Below are 16,065 nucleotides of genomic sequence, written 5' to 3'. Positions count from 1 at the left end.
TTGTGAATGACTCAGAGGGGTTTTTATGATTCTGAATAGTGACTGACTTCTATTTAATTATAAATTTCACTTTTTGTAGCAGTAAACGGAGCTCCAGATTATTTTCTGAAATAAATCAAAACAAACTACATAACTGTATTTTAAAAGACATTTCTATTAATCAGATAATCATAAATAGTAAGCATTTTTTCAAATACTAGCTAGAATGTATATTTTACCACCTCCACTAAAATATACTCACTTTTTGTAGCAGTAAATATAATTGTATTTTAAAAGACATTTATATTAATCAAATAGTCATAAGTGGTAGGTATTTCTTCAATAACTCAATGTACATTTTTTTTTTCACCTGCACTAAAATATGTGTGATATGTCACTTCAGTCGTGACTCTTTGTGACCCTATAGACTATAACTCACCATGCTCCTCGATCTGTGAGATTCTCCAGGCAAGAATACTGGAGTGGGCTGCCATGCCTTCCTCCAGGAAATCTTCCTTACACAGGGATTGAACCTGCATCTCTTACATTTCCTGCATTGGCAGGCATGTTCTTTACTGCTAGGACCACCTGGAAAGCCCCTCATTAAAAGGTATAATTGGGAAAGAGAAAAAAATCTTATGTATTTTTTTTTAACAGCAGAAAATGAAGACAAACATTTTATGCATGAAAATTACTAGCTGTCTTGCCAAAACTGATGTTTTAGGCAATTTGATTTGTATTGTTTTTCTGAATATTGTATTTCTGATTTCAGTTAGAACAGACAAAAAGAGCAATTATATTAGTTTCAACACATAATTTGTACATGGAATGATTTCGTAAATATTTTTAATCATCATCTTGTTTATTGAAAGCATTATTTTCTAAATATAGTAAACTTATTTTCTAAAAAATAGGAGCACCTGCACATGACAGTGGTCTTAGGAATGACTGGAGAAAGAATGGTCATTTGGCAAAATTTCCCTACAGAATAGTTATGCCAGCATTTGCAGCTGAAATCCAAATGTTTAACAGATGGCAAGCTGAATAAGGTGCAATTGAAGCTAAAATGCATAGTTTGAGGGAAAAATGTATATGCTGATGAGAAAAAGATAATACCAAGGAGGAATATTAACAAGATATCTTGAAACAATAGAGGAAGAAGGTCAATCTAAGTCATATTATTAAAGTTTCATGCTAAGAAAAAGTAATGGGACCCTGCTGAACTAATTTCAGCTTTAATTTATGACATGACCTTTGGGCCAAAATGTAACAATGTAATAAAGATACATCTTTATTCTAAGATAGCTTTAGTTCTGTAGTAACAGTAATTAGTTTCACAATAGATCTGTATGAAATTGTACTTTAATGCATGCATTCATATAAACTCAAGCCATCAAGACACACTATTTCCATTTACTTATTCTGTGATACTGCTTCATACAAAATTTGATTCATATTTTTTTAAAACTGATTTACTACAAACGTTAAATACTTCAACAACTTACAAATATTATCAGAGCTTATGTAAATTATTTTCTGAAGATTAGCACTCTGCTTCCATCTTTGTATTATGGCTTTCATTACCTACACGGGATTTCTTGAAAATAATTTTTACATTCCTGTTCTCCCAATATTCATACCAACAGTTTTTCATTGTTGACATTTTCCAGTTAATAAATTTGTCTCTACTTTTCCAATGCAATAGTGACATTTTTAATATAACCATTACTGTAGCAACTCAAATTTGAAGGCGATTATGATGGCCAGCATGATTTTGAATGAAATGGTAGACTGTGTGAGCTAGTCTGTGAATAGTACCAATCTGTTAAGACTTAATTATCTGTATTTATTCTGAATTGTTCCTAAACACAAACATACTAACAATTTTTATAATTTATCAAAAAGTTAATTTAACAGTTTATCATTAATGGACCATATTAAAAGAAGCCAATAAGAAAATTGTTCTATTCAAGTTTAAAATTAATTTTTCTGAGATATATGTACATTTTCTGAGATATTCATTTTCAGAGATATGGGTACAGTGAAATTTAACAGCTAGATAGTTGCAATGACCAAAGCAAAAGCTTTTTAACAATCGTGATATGGTTCAGTTTAATAAACTAGTGAAATTGGTCTTTCTCTTATATTCAGCATTGTACAAAATATGAATGCTTTTGTTTTCAGATGATATCATAGTGGTTTAGAGCTTAGTTTCTGGAGAAAGATCATCATATCTTTTCTCCAATCAATGTGTAGATTGTAGGTAACACATTCAACCTCCCCATACCTCAGTTTCTTCATGTGTAACATACCTCACTTCCACTGGGAACCCTCAGACACACCTTGGAATGATGTGGGAGACAAGAAGCTATGATAATCAGGAAGCAAGGCTCATTGTGGGGCATCTTGGGTGCTGGTTACAACATCTTCTTCTTAAGAAATTTTTCTCACCCAATATAGGTGTCTGTTATCAAGCAGATATATTCTCACCATTTCTTCATATATTCCCAGTGATTGCTATGCAATTTTTCTTAATTATTATGATGATTTTGTACTGTACTCTCTACAGTAGTTACCTGGCCATAAGAAGGTCTTGATATTTTGCTACTTCATTAAACATATAGTACATAGTGTTAGTTTTCATGTAATTATGGGAAGTATTTTTTATATTTAACATGTTTTATTATGTAAAGTAAAAATGTCACTGGGGAATTTCTAGTTTATCTGTTTGTTACTCATGTCAGTCCAATTTTAATGTTCACATTATAATTTAATCCACTTTGATACTCAAGTACAAATAGCTAGTTGCCATATGCAACAAATTCAAGTTTTGCTTTTGGAAATTTCTGGAATGTTTTTAAAATATATTTTGTTCCACAAGTGGATGAACCTGCTAATGAACTGTGACTATGAAAGACTGACTATATTCAGCTGTAAACGTGTGGTATCCTTCAAGAAAACGAAAGGATGACTTTGAGAGAGGTTCAGAAACCAACAGGGTCACCATTGTTACCAATGACAAAGTCACATCACCAAGGGCTGAAGAATTGAGGCTGTTCCCCATTCTGGCCATAGCACGGAACATAAAGTCACCTAGCTTTGTCTCAGGACTTAAGATCTAACACTTTTCCCTGCTGAATTCTGAATTTCAACTTAATTTGTATTGGTAATCAGTTGTACTCTTTTTTCCCTTTTAACTTCTCCATTACGGAATGGAATGCCTAATGTTTGCCTAGACAATATTGTATTTGAGAAGCAAATTACTTATTTTCTAAGTTTCACAGGTTCACAGATGCAGAGAAATTTGTCTTAGTTGGAAAATACTCAGTCTCACCCATATCTTATGTTTTTAATTTATTTATTTTAATTGGAGGCTAATTACAATATTGTAGTGGTTTTTGCCATACATTGACATAAACCAGTTAATGGGTGTACATGTGTTCCCCATCCTGAACCCCTCTCACTTCCCTCCCCACCCCATCCCTCAGGGTCATCCTGGGGAACCGGCCCTGAGCACCATGTCTCATGCATTGAACCTGGACTGGCAATCTGTTTCACATATAGTAATATACATGTTTCAATGCTTTCTCTCAAATCATCTCACCCTCACCTTCTCCCTTAGAATCCAAAAGTCTGTTCTTTACATCTATGTCTCTTTTGCTATCTCACACTTAGGGTCATCATCATCATCTTTCTAAATTCCATATGTATGTGTTAATATACTATATAGGTGTTTTTCTTTCTGACTTACTTCACTCTGTATAATAGGTTCCCATTTCATCCACCTCATTAGAACTGATTTAAATGCATTCTTTTTAATAGCTGAGTAATATTCTATTGTGTATATGTATCACAGTTTTCTTATCCATTGATCTGCCGATAGACATCTAAGTTACTTCCATGTCCTGGCTATTGTAAACAGTGCTGTGATAAATATTGGGGTACACATGTCTCTTTCAATCAGTTCTGGTTTCCTCAGTGTGCTGGGTATATGGAGAACAGTGTGGAGATTCCTTAGAAAACTGGAACTAGAACCCATATCTTATTTAGATGATGTTGAAGATGATATTCAGGATATTTTGAGTTAATTATGTGAATATGAATTTTGTAGTTTTATGCTGTAATGTGTTAAGACTTGGGTGATACTGGGATGGGTTGAATGTATTTTGCATCAGGAAAGGCATGGTTTTTGGACTAATGGTTGAATTGTGTCACGTCAATGTGATCCTATTTAAAAACAGGACCTTTCATTAATGTAATTCTATTGCAGTGAGGTCATTCTGGGACAGGGCTTCCCTGGTGGCTCAGATAGCAATGAATCCACCAGCAATGCAGAAGACCTGGGTTTAATCCCTGGGTTGGGAAGATCTTCTGGAGAAGGGAATGGCTACCCACTCCAGGACTCTTGCCTGGAGAATTCCATGTACCGAGGAGCCTGGTGGGCTATAGTCTATGGGGTCACAGAGGCTTAGACCTCCTGAGCTATTAACACACTTTCACTTTCATTCTGTGATAGGGTGAACCCAAATCCAACATACTAATGTCCTTATAAGAACAGAAAAAAAGCAAAGATAAAGGAGGAGGATGAGACATGATAATAAAGGAGGAGATTAGAGTTATGTGGCCACAGGTCAAGGAACATTAAGGATTGCCAACAACTGTCAGAGTCTAAGGAAAAGGTCTGAACAGATTCTCTATCTGAGCCCCTGTGTAGTCACCAACCCTGCCAACATTTTTATTTCAGACTTCTGCAGTCCATAACTGTGAGACAATATAATCCTGTTGTTTTAAGTCACCTCAGCTGTGGTACTTTTTATAGCAGCCTTAGGAAATTAACACAAATGCATAGAAACTTGTTGGTAAACATAAAATTTCATAAGGTGATCTCCCATCAAGAGCTCAGTTATGATACATAATTGAATATCATAAAATCATGAATAGTCAATTGAGAATCCCAGAACAGAGTTTTAGGCTCTTACATGTCAGGATACAGACAACGAGCAGAGGCTGACTGGTATAATATAATAAGAAAAAGAACAAAAGACTTTAAAGACTTTACATTTGCCTTCAATTTTTCTTTCTACATTCTTTAACCAGATAGGTAGGTATGAATTATGATCCATTTGTGGAGCAATGGTCCCTTCTCTTGTTTAGAAATTGACTAGTCTCCATGCAGAGACTGACAAAATATTTTCCATATTTGTATATGACAAAATAGTGAAATATATATATATATAATTTAACTTACAGATTTAATATCCTGTATATAAAATTCTTGAGAGAGAAAGAGTGGAATTTGTACAGTAAACCCAAAACAAATATCAAAAAATAACAACAAAATTTCCTTATCTGTCCCTGAGAAACCCATATGTGGGTCAAGAAAAAACAATTAAAATCTGACATGAAATAACAAGCTGATTCAAAATTTGGAAAGGAGAACTTCAAGGTTGTATTTAATATTCCCTGCTTATTTAACTTACATACAGAGTACATCATGTGAAAAGCCAGGCTGGATGTATCACAAGCTTGAATCAAGTTTTCCAGGAGAAATATCAATAACCTCAGATGATATTACTCTAATGGCAGAAAGTAAACAAGAACCTCTTGATGAGGGTGAAAGAGGAGACAAAAAGGCTTGCTTAAAACTCAACATTCAGAAAACCAAAATCACTCCATCTGGTCAAATAACTTCATGGGAAATAGAAGGGGGAAAAGTGGAAACAGAGACAGATTTTATTTTCTTGGGCTCCAAAATCACTGCGGAGGGGAACTACAGCCATGAAATTAAAAGATACTTCATACTTGGAAGAAAAGTTATGACAAACCCAGACAGTGCCTGAAGAACTATGGATGAAAGTTTGTGACATTGCACAGGAGTCAGTGATCAAGATGATCCCCCCAAAAACAAAATTCAAAAAGGCAAAATGGTTGTCTGAAGAGACCTTACAAAGAGCTGAGAAAAGAAGAGAAATTAAGGCAAAGGAGAAAAGGAAAGATATACCCATCTGAGTGAAGAGTTTCAAAGAATAGCAAGGAGAGATAAGAAAGCCTTCCTCAGTGATCAATGCAAAGAAATAGAGGAAAGCAATAGAATGGGAAAGACTAGAGATCTCTTCAAGAAGATTACAGATATCAAGGGAATATTTCATGCAAAGATGAGCACAATAAAGGACAGAAATTGTATGGACCTAACAGAAGCAAAAGATATTGACAAGCGGTGGCAAGGATACATAGAATAACTATACAAAAAATATCTTATTGATCCAGATAATCACAATGGTGTGATCACTCATTTAGAGACAGATATCCCGGAATGTGAAGTCAAGTGAGCCTTAGTAAGCATCACTACTAACAAAGCTAGTGGATGTGATGGAATTCCAGTTGAGCTGTTTTAAATCCTAAAGGATGACGCTGTGAAAGTGCTGTACTCAATATTCTAGCAAATTTGAAAAATTCAGCAGTGGCCACAGCACTGGAAAAGGTCGGTTTTCATTCCAATCCCAAAGAAACTCAATGCCAAAGAATGTTCAAACTACTACTCAGTTGCACTCATCTCACACACTAGCAAAGTAATACTCAAAATTATCCAAGTCAGGGTTCAATAATATATGAACCAGAAACCAGAGATAAAATTGCCAACATCTGCTGGATCATAGAAAAAGCAAGAGAGTTCCAGAAAGACATACTTCTCCCTTTTTGACTATTCCAAAGACTTTGGCTGTTTGGATCACAACAAACTGGAAAATTCTTAAAGAGATGTGTATACCAGACTATCTTACCTGCCTCCTGAGAAATCTGTATGCAGGTCAAGAAGCAACAGTTAGAACTGGACATAAAAGAGCAGACTGATTCCAAATTGAGAAAGGAGTATGTCAAGGGTGTATATTGTAACTCTGCTTATTTAACTTATACACAGATTACATCATGCAAAATGCCAGGCTGGATGAAGGACAAGCTGGAATCAAGATTGCCAGGAGAAATATCAATAACCTCAGATATACAGATGATGCCATCTTTATGGCAGAAGTGAAGAACTGAAGAGCCTCTTGAAAGTAAAAGACTGAAAAAGTTGGCTTAAATGTCAACATCCAAAAAATGAAGATCATGGCATCCAGTGCCATCACTTCATGGCAAATAGATAGGAAAACAATGGAAACAGTGGCAGACTTTAGTTTGGGGGCTCAAAAATCACTGTAAATGGTGACTTCAGCCATGAAATTAGAAGACACTTGTTCCATGGAAGAAAAGCTATGATCAACCTAGACAGCATGTTAAAAATCAGAGACATTATTTTGCTGATAGAGGTCCATCTAGTCAAATCTATGGGGTTTTTTACTAGTCACATATGGATGTGAGAGTCAGATAATAAAGAAAGCTGAGCGCTGACAAATGGATGCTTTTGAACTGTAGTGTTGGAGAAGGCTCTTGAGAGTCTCTTGGGCTACAAAGAGAGCAAACCAGTCAAATCTAAAGGAAATCAGTCCTGAATACTCATTGGAAGTACCGATGTTGAAGTTGCAATAATTTAGCCACCTGAATCGAAGAACTGACTCATGAGAAAAGAACCTGATGCTGGGAAAGATTGAAGGCAGGAGGAGAAGGGGATGACAGAGGATGAGATGAGTGGATGGCATCAGTGACTTGACAGACATGGGTTTGCACAAGTTCCAGGAGTTGGTAATGGACAGGGAAGACTGGCGTGCTGCAGTCCATGGGGTCAGAAAGAATGGGACACGACTGAGTAGCTGAACTGAACTGAGGCAGTGTATTGAAAAAGAAGTGACATCATTTTGTTGAAAAAGGTCAGTATTTTCAAAGTGTTGGTTTTTCCACTAGTCATGGATGGATGAGATACCTATATCATAAAGAAGGCTAAACTCTGAATAACTGATGCTTTTGAACTGTGGTGATAAAAATGAGTAGAAGGCAATGGCAACCCACTCCATTACTCCTGCCTGGAAAATCCCATGGACAAAGGAGCCTGGTATGCTGCAGTCCATGGGTCGTGAAGAGTCGGGCACGACTTCGCTTTTCACTTGCATGCATTGGAGAAGGAAATGGCAACCCACTCCATTGTTCTTGCCTGGAGAATCCCAGAGTGCGCTACCATCTATGGGGTTGCACAGAGTCAGACACGACTGAAGTGACTTAGCAGCAGCAGCAGCAGCAGCAGCTTGAGAATCGCTTGGACTGCAAGGAGATCAAATCAGTCAATCTGAAATGAAATCAACCCTGAATATTCATTGGAAAGACTGTTGGTGAAGCTCCAATATTTTGGCCACCTGATACAAAGAGCCAACTCATTGGTAAAGACTCTGATGCTGGAAAAGATTGAAGGCAAATGGAGAAAGGGGCAGCAGAGTATGAGATATATAGATATCATCACTGACTCAATGGACGGGATGAGAGCAAAGTCTGGGAGATAGCAGAGGACAGCAAACTCAGGGAGATGGCTATATGCCAGCAGATATCCTGGCATACTGCAGACCATGGGGTCATAAACAGCCAGACATGACTTAATAACTGAACAACAGCATGTACAATTCTTGCAGAGGAAGAAGAGTGGGATTTGTAGAATTTTTAAATGCAAACCAAATATCTGAGAAAGAACAATAATAAATTTCTCCTCTTTGCAAATGTAATTTGTTATTTACTATCTTAATTTTTCAGTTACATCCTGGATCTTTCTAAACAAGATTCCATCAAATATCAGATAGCAAGCAATATTGGTTTAAAAAATAATTAAATGTGATAACAGTGAAGTGGTCCTTATCCTAAAAAGATAGTATTCCATAGATAAGATCTACTAAATGGAAGCAGATCAAATATGTTTTTATTCACACTCCAAAATATATCAAAATGTGTAAAATTCTTTGATAACATTAACACATTAATACACTATTTATGAGAGCATTATGCATACATATTTGGTTTGCTCACATTCTGACTTGATCCCTTGCAAGTTCAGAGTTCTTGGCCAAGTTTTAACCTGTCTGGGTCAAGATTTACCATCTTAAAATAGGAAAATGATAGATTCTATCTCATGGGCTGATGTGAACAGTAAAGTAGTTAATATATGTAACACCTAACAAAAGTACTGATACTTAACAAAAAAAAATCAATTCAAAATTTATTAATTCCAAATATTTTAACCTATAGTGATATTTAAAAATTACAAATTTATTAGACATTTAATATTCTTAAATATAAATAAAGTGATAACATGTATATAAACACTGAAAATAATGAAATATGACTTATTTTGTTTGCTAAAAATTATAATTTATTTTGATGCTACTAATGAGAGTGGATTAAACTTAAAAAAAAATTTAAGAGATGCAAAAGATGTATTTATTGGGTTGACAAAAACGTTCCTTTGGGTTTTAAGCAAAAATAAAAGATGCATTTTTCATTTTCATCAAGAACTTTATTGAACAATGTCTTCATCATTTTGTTACATTACCTTCTGCCATTTTCAGGTAACCTCATAATTCAGTCACCCCAAATCATTTAATCTTTTTGAGCAAAGAACTGTTCCAGGTGTCTTTTACATTCTCTCAGGGAATATTTTCCCCCATTAAAGCAAGTTTATAAATACCAAAAACAAAAATAAAAAAAAGGAAATATGAAGGTGCAATGTCTGGTGAATATAGCAGATGACTCAGAACACCCTAGCCAAGCTGTAACATTTTTTGGCTGGTCATCAAAGAAGCAGACAGTCTTGCCTTATCCCAGTGGAAGATCAAGCACTTTCTGTTCATTTATTTCAGACTTTTTTTGTTGAATAGCTGTTTTCTGTTGGTCTACTTGGAGGCAATACTTATTAAAATTAATTATTTGATTTTCTGGAAAGACCTCATAAAAAAAGACACCTTGCAATCCCACTATGTACACAGCATCACCTTCTTTGGATGAAGACCAGCCTTTGGTGTACTTGGTGGTGGTTCCTTTGGCTTATCCTACAACCTCTTCTGTTCCATATTATTGTACAGTATCCATTTTTATCACTTATTATAATTTGTTTTAAGAATGAAATATTTTTGTTACATTTAAGTAGAGAATTTCATGTGGAAATATGGTAAATATTTTTTGCTTTACATATATGGAACCTGAATATTAAAGTGATTGACATAACCAAGCTGGTACAAATAATTTTAAATACTTGATTTGGATATTTTGAGTGTGTTGACTATCTCTCACATGGTATAGCATCAATTGTCCTCAATTAATGTCTCTGATTGCTCTCAGCTTCAACTGGTCTACCAGACTGTGAAGCATCATCCAAGGAGAAATCTCCAGCAGGAAATTTTGCAAACCACTTTTGACAAGTTCAATCAGTCACAGAACCTTCTCCATACACTGCATCAATCTTTTCCTGTGTTTCAATTATGTTTTTACCTTTCTTGAAATAATAAAGCATAGTATACCAAACATGTTTTTCTTCCTTTTCAATATTAAAATGGTTACACCAAAATTAATCAATATTGTGTAAATTGATGAGTAAGTTTTTTTTTTTCATGTACCCTTATATAGCAGTTATAAAAATAACAAAATTGTTTTGAGTGAAGTTGAAGACAATTAAGTGCTACTAGAGCCATCTTAGTAGTAGTAGTAATTGCTAAGTCATATACAACTTTTTGGAACCCAACAAATTGTAGCTCACTAGGCTTCTCTGTCCATGGAACTTTCCAAGTAAGAATACCAGGGTGGGAAGCCACTATATTTTCCAGGGCATCTTCCTGACCCTGGTATCAAACCCAGGTCTCCTGCATTAGCAGGTAGATTCTTTACCATCTGAGCCACCAAGGAAGCTCATTTACAGGGTTTGGGGGTGAGGTGGGGAATGAACAAACCTTTGGGTCAACCCAATGTTTATCCTTTGCATACACCTTGCTTTAATTCAGACTGTATGTTTTTATCAAAGATTTCTATTTCCAATAAAATTGTAAAAATATCAGAAAATATAAGGGAAGTATTAGGGAAAATATAAGGTATTAAATTGGGCAGTATAACAGGGCATAGAAAATTTAAAAAAAAAATTCACAAGTGTTGTGATTTTGCTAAATTAACATTTGTTAAGTAGAGCCACAGAATATCCAGTGGTGAGTCATTGTTCAACAAAAGACTTCAAGGGACAACAGACTTCAACAGAGAAGCAGGTCCTTGAGGTAATACAAGACAAACCTGGAAGAGCCAAGTGGAGTAGTCAAGACAGGGTAAAGACAGATGGCATAGCAGGACATGAGTACATGCCTTTGTAAGAGTTGGTGGGGCAGTGTTCTGAGTTTCCTGGCTAAGGCTAACATGGTCAAATCAGACCAAAAAGAGTGGGATTTTGGTAAATTCCTTATCTTATAGGCACATAGGTGGAAGACCCTGGGAGGCAAGGAAGAGCATTTATCCCAAGGGCTTTTAGGGGCATCATATCAGGAGCTTATATTTACCTGTGAGGGTTTCCTAGGGCATGTGTTGGCAGGAGGGGTGGTGTCTGTTCAAGGCCTCTTCAGGCTGCTTGGCTATGCAAATGTCTGCCTTCCTGCCAAGGCAGCAATGCTGTGGAGTAGTTTACTTAAACCCCAATGACAAGCCACTTAACAGTGGATTTAGATTTGGCTGAGGCTTCTCAAGAGGTCTGAAAGTGAAGGTGAAGTCATTCAGTCATGTCTGACTCTTTGCGACCCCATGGATGGAGCTTACCAGGCTCCTCCACCCATTGGATTCTCCAGGCCAGAGTACTGGAGAGGGGTCCCATTTTCTTCTCCAGAGGATCTTCCCCACCCAGGGATCGAATCCAGGTCTCCCACATTGTAGGCAGAAGCTTTACCGTCAGGGCTCAAAGACGGTGTTACCACAGTCAATTCCGAGGCGGTCACTGGGAAAGAATTAGTCCATCATATAGGATTTGATATAAACTGATTCGGATGTAATTGTGCCTATGCTGAAATACTTTATGAAAACAAATGGATATCAAAGTGTCTGTTCTTTTCAATTTATTCAGTTCAGTTCAGTTCAGTCACTCAGTAGTGTCTGACTCTTTGTGACCCCATGAACCGCAGCATGCCAGTCCTCCCTGTCCATCATCCGTCCAAACCCATGTCCATTGATTCGGTGATGCCATCCAATGATTTCATCCTCTGTCGTCCCCTTCTCCACCTGTCCTCAATCTCTCCCAGCATCAGGTTCTTTTCCACTGAGTCAGCTCTTCACATCAGGTGCCAAAGTATTGGAGTTTCAGCTTCAACATGAGTCCTTCCAGTGAACTACCACTTACTTTATATGAATATGTAGTAAAATTATCAAGGCATAGTTATATAATTGGGAAAAAAAAGCATCTTATAATAATGCCTGTTCTCCCATTAGCTCAAGGATTGAATTAAAGGATAGTGTATAAAGTCACATAGTGGCAAAATATAAATTCTCAGTAAATAGATAATAATTTTTTATACCAGTCTTTCTTTCCACCTGAAATTATGAAATCTTAATTGATTAAACTACATTTTATAAATTCTAATCTTAAATGCTGTAATAAATAATTCTTATCTTATTATTGTACTTATTTAAAAAACTTTATTTCATCAGCACTTACAAGGAATAATAAACTATGGCTTATGCATTCAATGTCATGCCATATGGCAATTAGATGAGGAATTTAAAAAATCAAATAAACATATTTAATAAGTTTTACAAGCATTGTATTCTGTGAAAGAATTTAGATATAAATGAGTATATACTGACTAATACTTTTTATATAAATACAAACTATTTTTATTTATCATAAAAGTAAAAAAAAAATTACAAAACTAATTCAGTCTATTGGAAGTCAAGATGATGGTTGCTCTTGTGAGTAATACAGTGCATTTAGGATTCTAATACTTTTGTTTCTTAACCTGTATGATATTTACCTAGATTTGATCATTTTGTGATCACTCACCTAGAGTCATAACATCCTAGAAATGTGAAGTCAAATGGGCCTTAGGAAGCATGACTATGAACAAAGATAGAGGAGGTGATGGAATTCCAGTTAAGCTATTTCAAATCCTAAAAGATGATGCTGTTAAAATGCTGCAGTCAATATTCCAGTAAATGTGGAAAACTCAGCAGTGGCCACAGGACTGGAAAAGATAAGTTTTCATTCCAATCCCAAAGAAAGGCAATGCCAAACAATGTTCAAACTACCACTCAATTGAACTCATTTCACATGCTAGTAGGGATAAAGAAATGACAACCCATTCCATTATTCTTGCCTAAAGAATCCTGTGGACAGAGGATCCTGGTGGGCTGCTGTCCATAGGGTCACACAGAGTCAGACATGGCTGAAGCAACTTAGCATGCATACATACATTGGAGAAAGAAATGGCAACCCACTACAGCATTCTTTCCTGGAGAACGCCAGGGACAGGGGAGCCTGATGGGCTGCCATCTATGGGACTGCAAAGAGTCAGACACGACTGAAGCGACTTAGCAGTAGCAGCAGCAAACACTAGCAAGGGAAGCCCCCTTGTGGCTCAGACAGTAAATAGTCTGCCAAAAATGAAGACCTGGGTTTGATCCCTGAGTCGGGAAGATCCCCTGGAGAAGGAAATGGCAACCCACTCCAGTAATCTTGCCTGGAAATCCCATGGATGGAGGAGCCTGGCAGGTACAGTTCATGGGGTTGCAAAGAGTCTAACAGGACTGAGAGACTTCACTTTCACTTTTCTTTCACACCAGCAAAGTAATGCTCAAAATTCTCCAAGCCAGGCTTCAACAGTACATGAACCTTGACCTTTCAGATGTTCAAACTGGAATTAGAAAAGGCAGAGGAATCAGAGGTCAAATTTCCAACATCTGTTGGACCATAGAAAAAGCAGGAGAATTCCAGGAAAACATGTACTTCTCCTTTATTGACTATGCCAAACCTTTGGCTGTGTGGATCACAACAAATTGCAGAAAATTCTTAACGAGATGTGAATACCAGATCATCTTACCTGCCTCCTGAGGAATCTGTATGCAGATCAAGAAGTAACAGTTAGAACTGGAAATGGAACAACAGACTGGTTCCAAATTGGAAAAAGAGTACGTCAAGGCTGTATGTTGTCACCCTGATTATTTTATTTCTATGCAGAGTACATCATATGAAATGCCAGGCTGGATGAAGGAGAAGCTGAAATCAAGATTGCCAGGAGAAATAGCAATAGCCCCAGATACACAGATGACACCACCCTTAGGGTAGAAAATGAAGAACTAAAGAGCCTCTTGATGAAAGTGAAAGAGGAGAGTGAAAAAGTTGGCTTAAAACTCAACATTCCAATTAAAATAAATACATTTATATTAAAAAAAAAAACTCTCAACATTCAGAAAACTACGATCATGGCATCTGGTCCCATCACTTCATGGCAAATAGATGGGGAAACAATGGAAACAGTGACAGACTTTATTTGGGCTTCAAAACCACTGCAGATTGTAACTGCAGCCATGAAATTAAAAGACACTTGCCCCTTTGAAGAAAAGTTATAACCAACTTAGACAGCATATTAAAAAGCAGAGACATTACTTTGCTGACAAACATCCATCTAGTCAAAGATGTGGTCTTTCCACTAGGAATGTATGGATGTGAGAGTTGGATTATAAAGAAAACTGAGCTCTTATGAATGGATGCTTTTGAACTGTAGTGTTGTAGAAGACTCTTGAGGGTCCCTTGGAATGCAAGGAGATCAGTCAATCTTAAAGGAAATCAGTCCTGAACATTCATTCCAAAGGACTAATGCTGAAACTGAAGCTCCAATAGTTTGGCCACCTGATGTGAAGAACTGACCCATTGGAAAAGACCCTGATGCTGGGAAAAATTGAAGGCAGGAGGAGAAGGGGATCACAGAGGATGAGATGGACATGAGTATGAGCAAGCTCCAAGAGTTGGTGATGAGTGGAAGCCTGGCGTGCTGTAGTCCATGGGATCACAAAGAGTGGGATATGACTGAGTGACAGAACTGAACTGATCATTTTATGAATGTGATTGAGCTGTACACTTAAAATTTGCACATATTTCTCTATGTAAGTTGTTTAGTTTTTAAAAGTTGACATGAAACATGAACTTTATAAAATTGTACTACTGCTAAAAGTAAACTCAGAGTAAAAATAAATTCAGAATCTATAAGAAGATGGGTTAAATACATTTCAATGGAGTGTTAATTGCAATTTTTCAATAACAGGCTGATCCAATTGTATTCTAATATACCCATATATCAGTGAATCCATACATTTTAAAATGATCATATCTTTATTAGTATATTAACTTCTATAACAACATAAGTTGAATAAGAATTCTTCATGCTATGTCTATATACAAAGGGTGTTTCTGCTCCCAACCCAGCAGCCACTACATTACAGCAACCCCTAAGTGTGCATCCTGAGGACATTTGTGATGGAAAACAATAGGATACTGGCCCTAGATAATTGAAGTACATTTCAAAGGAATGATTTCAATGAGCCCAGACCTTTGAATATCCCCATACATAGAAAAGAACTAAATTTATTAGCTTGAGATGTCTGGTTTTCTTAACAGTAATCCTTTGTAACTTTCAACTTTTACATTGTACTTTTTTTTTTTTTCTGACACATTTCTCTAAAAAGGCAAATCTTTTCAAACCATCACTAATCCGTTAATGAGGAAGATAATATGCTTAGAATTCTCTTTATGGTTATATCATGGAAATATCATTTTTTGTTGTTGTTGTCCCATACGCTCCTGTGTACTCATGAATTGTTTTCTCAGCTAGTTCATGAAGATCCTTAATTTTATTATTCTCCTGAGGTAGTCTGTTGAGATAACTCATCTTAACATTTCTGTCCTGAAATATCAAATCTTGCCAAAATATGCTCAAGTTACCCATCAGCTGCTGGGATGTTGTCATAAAACCACCAAAGCATGATGCCCTTCAATGTTTTTTTTTTTTCTTGGCTTCAGTCATAGGCTGATTTACTCCATGCTCATAAAATGTGTAATGTTCCCAATTCAATGTTCTTACTCCAAGAGCAGATTGAAAATGGAAGAGGCATTTTTTTTTCCTTACCTGCTTCTATTGCATAGTTTAAAAATGTGTTTATTAT

The sequence above is a fragment of the Oryx dammah genome, unplaced genomic scaffold, assembly GCF_014754425.2.
Source record: "Oryx dammah isolate SB20612 unplaced genomic scaffold, SCBI_Odam_1.1 HiC_scaffold_24, whole genome shotgun sequence".
Taxonomy (NCBI): Eukaryota; Metazoa; Chordata; class Mammalia; order Artiodactyla; family Bovidae; genus Oryx; species Oryx dammah.
This window is presented reverse-complemented; position numbering follows the sequence as displayed.